Genomic DNA, 10,925 nt, shown 5'->3' on the forward strand with positions numbered 1-10,925 from the left:
CAAGAAGGCGAGCATGCCTATAGATGAAGGTAGTAATTTTTCTTCCCTTCAATATCACAGACTTGTATATTTTTATATTGCCTATCTCCTCCATCATAAGGTCTAGGCAATGAGCTGCACATGGAGTCCAATACATCTTCTTTCTTTTCTCCATTAATAACCTTCCAGCAGCAACATAATTGGAAGCATTATCAGTGACCACTTGAACCACATTCTCCTCTCCAATCTCCTCAATCTTACTATCAAGGAGCTCAAATAATATTTTTGCATCTTGTATTTGACTTGATGCATCCACAGACCCCAAAAAAAAAGTCCCTTTCGTACAATTGACAAGAAAATTAATTAAGTGTCTTCCTTTCCTGTCTGTCCACCCATCCTGTCTGTCCACCCATCAGACATGAGAGTGCACCCTTTCCTCCAAGAGATTTTATGTTTCTTTTTTATTTCATCAACTTTCTCCTTCTCAGACTTCAATAGAGGAACCCTATAATCATAAAATGAAGGGGGCTTGAAACCTGGCCCATATTGTCCAATTGCCTCAACCAACTCCTCAAAGCTCCTTAGCTTCAATGCATTGAATGGAACACCGCTTTCAAAAGCCTACCTTGCAAACTAAGAACGGAGTTTATCTCTTTCCTCCTCTGATCTCATACAGTTCTCCATTATAGTCTGTTAGGGACCTTTACCGTGCCTCTCTGCAATAACCTCTTCAGGAGTCCGTCTCTTTACATGAGCATCCATAGGACCCCTTACTTGTTGTTTGACTATCGTCTGAATGACAACTTTATTTTTTTTTTGAAGTTGTTCCAGAGCTTGGAATAAGGTTTGAACCCCCACCCCCCAAATCAGACTCTATATGCCATTCTTCGGATCCTTCAACAGGAAAATCTCCACCGCCAACATCCAAATCATCCAAATTTTCCATCCTCCTCTTCTTGTTTTTCAAGATCGCTTCTCTCATCTCTTTAGCAATTTCTGCAGTTGTCTTTGAGCACTTGGCTACATCTCCATAGTCACCAATCAAGTGTTGCTTCAATCTTTTTATTCCTCTCTTGGTATCCACCCCACAAAGGATACACTTGACACAATTTTTGTCTTCTAAATTAGGCCAGTATCCATACTTCCACCCCGGATCATTAGACTTAGCCTTTCTTTTCGGATCCTTGCTTGGATCAATCCCTGACCCCGCTGTACTTATATTTTTAGTCCCACTACTACCATCAACATTGGTCACTGTACTCCATTTGTCTGATGTCTAGTTGTCTACAATGATAAAAAAATAGAAAAAAATTAAAAATATAAAGAAATGAAGTGTATAAAAACTTAAAAAGTAAAGAAAAAAACAACATAACATAAGAAAGTGTAATCAAACTATCACAGATTCACAATAAATAAAATACTAAAATCAATAAATTAACATTCAGCAATGAGCCAATGATAGAATCAATCAATCATGGAAGCTTTAAAAAAAAATGGAAAAAAGAACCGAAGAGGAAGAGGAAAAGAACTGAAAAAGAGAAAATAAATTAATAAAAATAGAGAATTGATTAATTGAAGTGTGTGCTAGTCCAACCGAAGGCATATAAGAAGCAGGAAATTAGTAACACAGTAATACATTGCTAAAATTTGAAACTCTAAGCAGTGAAACATAAAAAATGAAATTTGGAACTTGGAAGGAAAAATACTGATTACAGATTTAGAATTAGACTAATGAGGAAGAGAATAAGTGAAGAACTGAGACTAGACAAAAAAATAAAAAGACATTTACTGTTACTGCTGGCTGGAAAATGCTGCTGGAATGCTGGAGTAAAAGAAGACAATAGTGCCGGACGATGTAAGAGGCCGCTGCTGCCAAAAGGAAGAAACACAATCACAAAGAAGGTTAGAACTTAGAAGAACAGGGTTTAGACTTTAGATTTTAGAAGAAGAAAAGAAAACAAAAATGGCACCTCTTACTGTGGAAGTTGGAGATGTCGTTGACTCACCGGTGAGGGTGGAGATTGAAGATGTTGCCGGTGGGGACTGCCAGACTGGGGGTGGAAGCTGGAGAAGAGGGACATGGAAGTGATGGAACAGCAGCAGCAATGCAGCATAAGAAAAAAAAAATGAAAAATAGAAGAGAAGAAGAAGAAAAGTTGAAGATGACTCACGGACTTACCTTTAACACTGGAGTTTTTGCCGGATGCTGGTGGAAGTTGGAGATGTCACCGGTGGAGGTTGAGGCTGGAGAAGAGAAGAAGAAGAAGAACAGTAGGGCCGTAGGGGTTAGAACTTAGAAAGGGTTTAGATTTTAGAAGGAAAAAAGAAACAAAAAAAAAAAAAAAAAAAAAAACAATACTTACAAGGCTGCCGCTGGAGATGTCGCCGCCTCGCCAGACGCCGGTGGAGGATGGGCATTGAGACTGAGAGGGATTGAGGAGTGAGGTTTGACAGAGTCGATGTCGAAGTCACCGCTGCTTCTCTAGTTCTCACTTCTCTTTCGCAGTCCTCGACTCTTCTTCTTTTTTCGTCTTTTTAAAATTTTGGGGTCAAATGGGTTTGGGGTTAGAATCGTGAGAGGGTGAGTTAGATTAGTTGAATCGATTTAGGTTTTTTTTTTCTTTTTTTAACATATGATTCAATGCTTCTCAGAGCATGGAACCAAAAGCATAACACCAATCAGATTATGTCAATTAGTATATCTTAAATTACATTAAAAAATTAAAAAATAAAAATATTTTTAAAAAAAATACATAAGGCAACCGTCCAGAAGCATAGGCGTCCTAAAGCGATCAAGGCGACGCCTTAGAGACCCTGACGCTCGATTTTGCAACATACGATAAGGCGTCCTATCGCCTTGGACTTGAAAAAATGCCTGGATGCGGCGACGCCTTGATAACTATGGTCCCCGCTGTGGCCACACCACCGGTGTCGAGAGTTTCTCTAATACCACTGTAACGAACTAACCCCACCCTTGGTATGAAATTGTCCGATTTGGCCCATGGGCCTCACAGTTTTAAAATGCGTCATACCAAGTAGAGGAGACTGCTCTTTATCAATAGCTCAGGTTTTCGCTCCCTAGTCGATGTGGGATTAAGTTTGCACTCATCACCGATCTCCCAAACCCATTAATACTTGATCATTTCTTAGTGAAAAAACCTCAATGATTTATCAGGCGGGTCGGTACTATTTCGTTTGCTTGGACTGTTACACATGCAAACTAAATATGCCTAAACTATAAAAAAGATAAATAATTTTTATAGGATTTCATTGATGATATTTCGTGGTTGTTCCGATTCTAATACCATTTTATAAATTATCATAAAAAAAATTTCAGGCGGACCGATACTATTCCGTTTGCTTGAGCCGTTACACATGCAAACTAAATATGCCTAGAATATAAAATAAATAAATAAAATTTTAATAGGGATTCATTGATGATATTTCAAGGTTGTTTCAATTCTAATACCATCTAATAAATTGTCATAAAAAAAACTTGTTGGAAAAGATTACTAAGCATTAACATAACAAATTTCTAAAAAATATTTACACTAAAAAATTTCTAAAGATTAGAGATCAAATAATTATAAAATAAGATTAAACTGATTGTCCAACCTTATTCATTTACTTTAGGATTGTTATAGTTAAAACTTGTGTGACGTAATTTTGAATTTTTCGTCGTTGCACCTTATGAAGTTATTTAATTTTTGTACCTTCTTGTATACAATTAGTGCAGACATATCATTCTTTGTATTTTTTATTCTTCGTGGTTTCAAAACATTATCTTCATCCAAAGATTTTATCTTTCTATCGCAATTAATTAAATTGCTCTTGTTGTTACCCTTGATTGTTGTATTCTCTGATATAAAAGAATGACAACTGATTCTTGTCTGAATTTTGTCATAACTCCAATTTTCATGTGTTAATGGCTTCAAGGGTTGATTTACTTCTTTTGGAGCGTTGATTTCCACATGATCATAATTTTTATGTGCTAATGGCACCAAGGATTGATCTTTTTCTTTTGTAGTGATAATTTCTTAATGAACATTATATTTATCCACTTACAAAATTAATAAATTAATTTAAATTATTTAGTAATAATTTATTTTATGATAAAATTTTACCGGTCATACACAAAAATGATTTGGCATAGCTTCTACCGAATTTATTGTTTCTATCATAAAAAATGATTCAAAAAAAAAAATTATAATCGTGAAACGACCCAAACCGTACCTTGGCATGATATTGTTCGATTTAGACCATGGGTCTCTCGACTTTAAAACACGTCATATTAAGTATAGGAGGCTACTCTTTATTAATAGTTCAGGATCTCCCACCATAGTCGATGTGAAACCAAGTTTAAACTCCTTAACCGATCTCCCAAACCCCCTGATACTAAGCCGTCTCTTGATGGAAATAATTCAACGATCTCTCAGGCGGACCACTACTATGCTGTTTTATTGGGACTTTATTTTTTCCTCCTTTGTGGGTAAAACGTCTCCGATGTGGCCACACCATCAGTGTTAAGAGTTTGTTTTGATACCACTGTAACGACCCAAACCCACTCTTGGCATAAAATTATCCAATTTGGGTAAGATTTTCGAGTTGAAAAGGAGAAAAAAATTATATTTTAATTCAATTATTTCAAACCTAATTAAAATATATAAAACATAAAAATATTTATTTTATAAAACTTCCAATTATTCCTTTTACATTAAATAACTTATATTTCTTATTAAACTCAAGCTTACGTAGTGCTAGTTGTGGGACATAGTGACCTGGTAGTGTAAAATAATAAGTATAAACACCTAACAATATTCATTCCACATATTTTTCACATATACATTCTATCATTTCATATAAGTTTTTCATTACTAACAATATTAGTCATCCATATATTATCATGCTAGACATCCAGGTTAATACATACATGATACACGATGACACTCATCAATCACACATATCCATTCACTTCTATTAGTCTAGGTCTAGTCATGCTTTGTATTATCACAAGAATGGGGTAGTTAAATAAGAATACCTGCATAGCTTTCCCTTGTGATGAACAAATCTCTCGTTTTATATTTTGGGAACTTAATGAATCAGTATTGTTTAAACATTAGATTATCTTCTACTGAAGATAAGAAAGAAGAACAATGTATAAGAGATCAAACATGATGCACTCACTCATCATAAAATAATAAAAAAAAATATCACATTATAGATACATTTACATGAGTCAATGTAAATGAAAACAACAGAATATTGAATTGAATTCAATTCATCCTAGCAAATTCCAAAACATATCTAATTTTGCACCTAAGGTTATGGAAGATGATATGATACTAAGAGCAAGAGAGAGAGAGAGAGATTACTATAACAATATCAAGACATTAATATCAATTCATATCAGTCTTTTCATCGTTCATTGCTACATAGTAGGAGGGATCAGTAGAATAAGAGAATCTAACTTCAGCTGGCGTCTCTAAGTATAACATGTTTGCTTCTATCAATCAAATAACATAACATGAAATTAAATCAGTTCACATTGAGTTTCAAGGTTAATAAAAGAGGAAGAGACAAGAGGGAAAAAAGGTAAATAAGAGTAACTCCTCTCCACTGCAAGGGAGAGAATCCAAACTCAAAAGAATTTTCATTTTGTTAAATATATATCTTTGTTTAAGTTATACTTGTTCTTTACAAGACCATTTTGAATTGGTTTAAAAGGACCATGGCCAAAGAAAGCTCTAATTCCAACAGAAAAACAACCAGGTCCCACAAGAAAGGAAAATAAAACCAAATCACTTCTGAAATCTTGTGTAGATAATGATATTGTAAAGTAACTTCAATTTTTTTTAACCACCATTCAAGCAAAGAACAATAGGCTTTGAAGTTGGATCTGTCTCTACTTCGACAAAGTAATAAAATAGAGCTCTGCTTCTGAGTTCTATGTAATCGAAAAATTGTTTGAAAAATTGTTTGAATCCACGTGTAACGACTTATTCTGTGACACCGCTTTGAGGGCGAAGCTGGAGGCAAGGTCACCATCGGTGAATGCGAAGCAGGAGTGGCACCTGGAGTTAGTACCATTGGTGTTGGTGAAGATGAAACTACCGCCAGTTATGTCATTGTTGGTGTTGCAACCGGGGTTTCACCACCGACACCGATCGCGACTGCGACCGCGACAACAATGCAGAACAAGATCAGAGCACAGAAAAGGTCTCTATTCCATCTTTCTCATTTATCGAGAGCTGTTTCTAGCCAGTAAGACACAATGGAGAAAATGGAAGACACTAAAGAGAAAAACAAGAGCCAGCAGTAAGAAGTGGAAGCAATGAAGGTGAGCTTTAATAGTGAACATTATACTCCACTGTGAGATAGAGAGGATATAATTAAATTCATTAGAAGTATTAATCACTTAAAGTAGAACAGGTCAAAAGGGGTCTCAGACTGTAGAAGCAAAATGTATTGCTACTTCACCAACTTACTTATCTTTACAGTTTTCCAACTGCTTTAGTGACTATTTTAATCAATATAAGCTCTAAATACTATTGTACTAATTAATATTGCTGCAAAATGAAAGCCTCTTAATGGAATAACACTAGTGAATGTTCTCTTCCATTGTCATTGCAATATGTGACATATTGATGCGTGTGGTGATTGTCCTCGTCAATTTATCGTAAAGATGGTAGTGTGAACATAATTGAGCAACTATCGTGAAGGGTAGTGTGAACATAACTGAGGAACTAAGGAAATAATAGCTAACTAATATATACAAGACAAAGAGATGAGATAAAATAAGAAAAGAAAATACGACAAGAGTAAATAAGAGATAAAGAAGTACATGAATTAGATATAATTGGTTCTACATATGAAACCATCATGTCTTAGCTTATTAGGAGGTAACCAATCTCTATCCCTTAGAGAAGTTTTACGGAATTCAATTATTATCGCCCTTCTCACTGCAATAGTTTAAATAATATAAAATATTGATAACGTTAAAATAACTAATGATGATGACTACTTCTGGCCTCCATACTCTGCACTTTCTACATGATAATTTAATTTCTACTATAGTTAAAACAACTACCCACTACAATACTTGAGTAACCATTTGTGATTACAATACTTCTCACACATTTGCATGGTTCATGTAATGGCTTTGCATGTGACGGGTCCATAACACATACCATGCCATTATCAAATGAGAGAAGCTAGATTTAAGATTGAGCTTAAAGCTAACCTATCTTCAATTAATGAAGGAAGAAGTACTCTCTAATTAGGATCAATTCACATGGTGTGTATTGAATGGGTCTATAATGATGGAGATCTCTTAGTTTACAATTTTTATAAGCTCTCTCATTTGGGTTCCTACATAACTTCTCAGGACTTAAAATCTTGAATGAAATCAAAGTTATTTTATGATAGTTTTACAAGAATGGAATGCATTGCATGCTCATGGGAGATACCTCTTATTGTCACAGCTCCTTTCCATTGTCGTATGATATCTCATGGGAGAACAATGCATGGCGGGACATGCTAGTTTGAGATTAATCTTAAATCTAATCTATCTTTAATTAATTAATAAAGGAAAAAGTGGTTCGTTACTCTCCAATTTGGATCACTCCTAGTGGTGTGTTCAATGGTTCTATGATGGAAGCCTAGCTCTCTCAACTCATAATTTAAATATTGAATGAAGCCCCTGTTTCATTTTATTTCATTTAGAAAAAACCACATCTTTCTCAATGTGGTAGTTTGTTAGAGATGTCAAGGCACGCTCCCGACATGCAGAAAGGTCTGGACGAACTGTCCACTGGCAAAGAGACCTAGACACTCCACCACAATAGGCTGGAGCCTGGAGCCTGGAAGGCCTATACTCTCCACCATCATGCTAAGAAGTCAGATTCATGCACAATTTCGCCTATAAATAAGAAAGTGGATCCTAAGGTAAACTCTCTAGACAACATCCAATACTATTCTATTCACCATTGCTCTCTTATCGTTCCAAACTCTTCTCTTGTTGTCCGAATTCTAACTTAAGTATCGGAGAGTCCCCAATGGAGTCCAACTCCGTCCCTCTCCGTCCCTCTCTTGTGCTCACTCTCTGATTTGAGGTGATGTGCAAGTTTCTTGGTGACATGTCATTCATTCAGTTTTCAACGGCAATACTCAACAATGTCTTTGTCATTAGATTCAAAATCATTCCATTGAATAGAAATATATTTTATAAATATTGACAACTTTCAGATGGAGTATGAAAATGGAAAGATCCATTAATTAGATGATGGACTATTGGTTGATGATCTTGTCCATATATTTTTAATTTTTCTGTCAAAACCCACTGCTAATGGCCACGCAATTTAGCATACAATTACACAATTCAACACTCCCCCTCAAGTTGGCGGATAGATGTCAAACATGCCCAACTTGAACAAAATAAGATGAAAATTTTTTCCACCCAACCAACCCCTTAGTGAAAACATTAGCTAACTGATTGCCTGACTTCACAAATGGTACACAAACCAGTCTACTCTCTAGTTTCTCCTTGATGAAATGTCTGTCAATCTTCACATACTTTATACAATCATGTTGTACTAGGTTATGGGTAATGCTAATTGCTGCCTTGTTATCACCGTAGAACATCATTAGAAGACGAATAGGAATACCAATGTCTTAGAGTAAACTTTTAAGCTATAGTAATTCACATATCCCTTGTGCCATAACATGGAACTCTACTTTCGAACAAGACCTTGCCACCACATTTTGCTTTTTGTTATGCCATGTGCCAAGATTGCCGCTCACAATTGTAACATACCCTGATGTAGATTTTTTATCAGGGGATCCACCCCAGTCAGCATCTGTGTAGGCCTCGATGCAAAGATGATCACGAGGAGAATGAAGAACCCTTTTTTCAGGCGCTAACTTCAAATAACGAAGAATACGAAGAATAATCTCCATGTGAGTGGATTAGAGGTCATGCATAAATTGACTTAGTAAACTCATTGCACATGCAATATTTGGTTGTGTGTGTGAGATAAATCAATTTTTCCACCATCGCTGATAGCAGCCCTTATCAACTAGTTCACCGTCTTTATCCTTGAATCGAGTATTAACTTCCATAGGTATATCATGAGGATTGCAACTTAATAAACTAGTCTCAGATAGAAGATCAAGGGCATACTTTCTTTAAGAGAGAAAGATGCCTTTTGAAGACTGAGCAACTTCAATCCCAAGAAAGTACCTTAATTTTCGTAGATCTTTCATTTAAAACTCTTGTCCTAAGAAATTCTTAAGACGAGAGATTTCATCATCATCATTTTCGGTTTTCATAATATCATCAACATAGTCTATAAGGATAGTAACCTTATCGCCAAATTGTTTAATAAATAGGGTATGATCGGCTTTAGTCTGCTTGTATCTCACAGAAATCATGGCCTTATGAAACTTGTCAAACCAAACAAAAAGAGAGTGCTTCAGCCCATAAAGTGCACACTTCAGTTTACAGACTTTGCCATGATTCTTGTCATATAAAAAACCTAGAGGAATATCTATATACACCTTTTCTACAAGTTCTCTATAAAGAAAAGCATTCTTGACATCAAGCTGTTGTAGATCTCATCCCAAATTAAAAGCACATAATATTATAATTTGAACAGTGTTCAGTTTAGCGACTGGAGCAAAGGTTTTCAGGTAGTCAATTCCATAAGTTTAAGTAAACCCTTTAGCCACAAACCTTGCTTTATATCTATCCATTGTACCATTTATTATACAAATTCACATCCTAACCCTATATTTTATATAATTCTTTAGACTTATGGTCATGAGAGCTAAGGTCAAACTCGTTATTTTTTTAGTCTTTTATTTTGACTGGTACCACTTGTCTCATATGCTATTTTACCAAAGATTTGGCGTTAATTTAAAGATCCATTTGGGAATACTAACTTAAGAACGTACCTTAAAATAATCATAACTTATGAGGGATTGAGGGTGGTGGTGTTCCTACTTATTAATTGAATACAAAAGAAAAGGTAATATGGACAAGTTCTGTGATTTGAAAAAAAAAATTATAATGGGATAGTATATCTCATGTGAATGAAATTAATATCTTATTGTAATATTATTGAATATATGTAGTATGTGTTAGAGAAATATATATATATATATGTAGACACTGAATTTTGTCATCCCCCGGCGATGATGACAACAGGACATGAATAGACATCGGTATCTCTCTCAAGAAGGACTCTTGTCCCTACATCTAAATCAAATCACCCTAACATCCCTAAAATGATTTATAAGACTCTTTTACCAAATGCTGAAGGAGGTACTGCTCACCCTCCCCCACCACAGCGGTCCCATTAACTGGTTAGCAGCCCGTGGGGGTATAGGGGGGCAGAGCCCCCCAATAGAAAATTTTCTGAAGAGTCAGAAGGGAGCCAAAAACCCAAAAAATAAGAAAAAATAGCACTGCGTCCCCACGGCGCCATGTACTCCTTCCCACGGTGCCGTGGGCTCCTTCCACGGCGCCGTAGGCTCCTTCCCACGACACCGTGGGAATGTGTACCGGATTTTCATGGCGCCACGAGGGGGTGTGACATTAGCTTACTGACGTCACCCACGGCGCCGTGGAGGACTTATCTGGCCAGGAGAGAGAGGGGACCCCTCCCTATAAATAGGAGGGTCCCCCTACCCCAAAAAATAAGCTTTTTTCAGGTAAGGAGACCCTCCAGGGCTTGTTTTGCCCCCTTTTCACCCTCTTTTCCCCCGTCTTTTCCTCATGAGTATATGAGTGAGTGGAGTTCTTCGACCTGGGTAGATCCTTCGATTACCCATCCAAGCATAGAGTGATTTTGCTCTTGGGTATTGTTATCCCGTCAGTATACGGATAACGAAAAACCCCCTTCACAGCTGTTATTCTGTCTGTATATAAATAACAAGAATCCCTTATA

At 36.2% G+C, this 10,925-nt stretch overlaps 1 long non-coding RNA gene across 1 annotated transcript; it reads right to left on the reverse strand.

The window, feature by feature from the left end:
* Nucleotides 1-893: 893 nt before the first annotated feature.
* On the reverse strand, nt 894-10,478 carry LOC122643149. Its single transcript, XR_006330174.1, has 3 exons — nt 10,468-10,478; nt 4,366-4,374; nt 894-1,049 (listed from the first exon to the last, which is right to left on the reverse strand). It is a non-coding gene; the product is annotated as an uncharacterized LOC122643149 (long non-coding RNA).
* Between the last annotated feature and the right edge of the window lie 447 nt (nt 10,479-10,925).

The sequence above is a fragment of the Telopea speciosissima genome, chromosome 10 (genome assembly GCF_018873765.1).
Source record: "Telopea speciosissima isolate NSW1024214 ecotype Mountain lineage chromosome 10, Tspe_v1, whole genome shotgun sequence".
Lineage (NCBI taxonomy): Eukaryota > Viridiplantae > Streptophyta > Magnoliopsida > Proteales > Proteaceae > Telopea > Telopea speciosissima.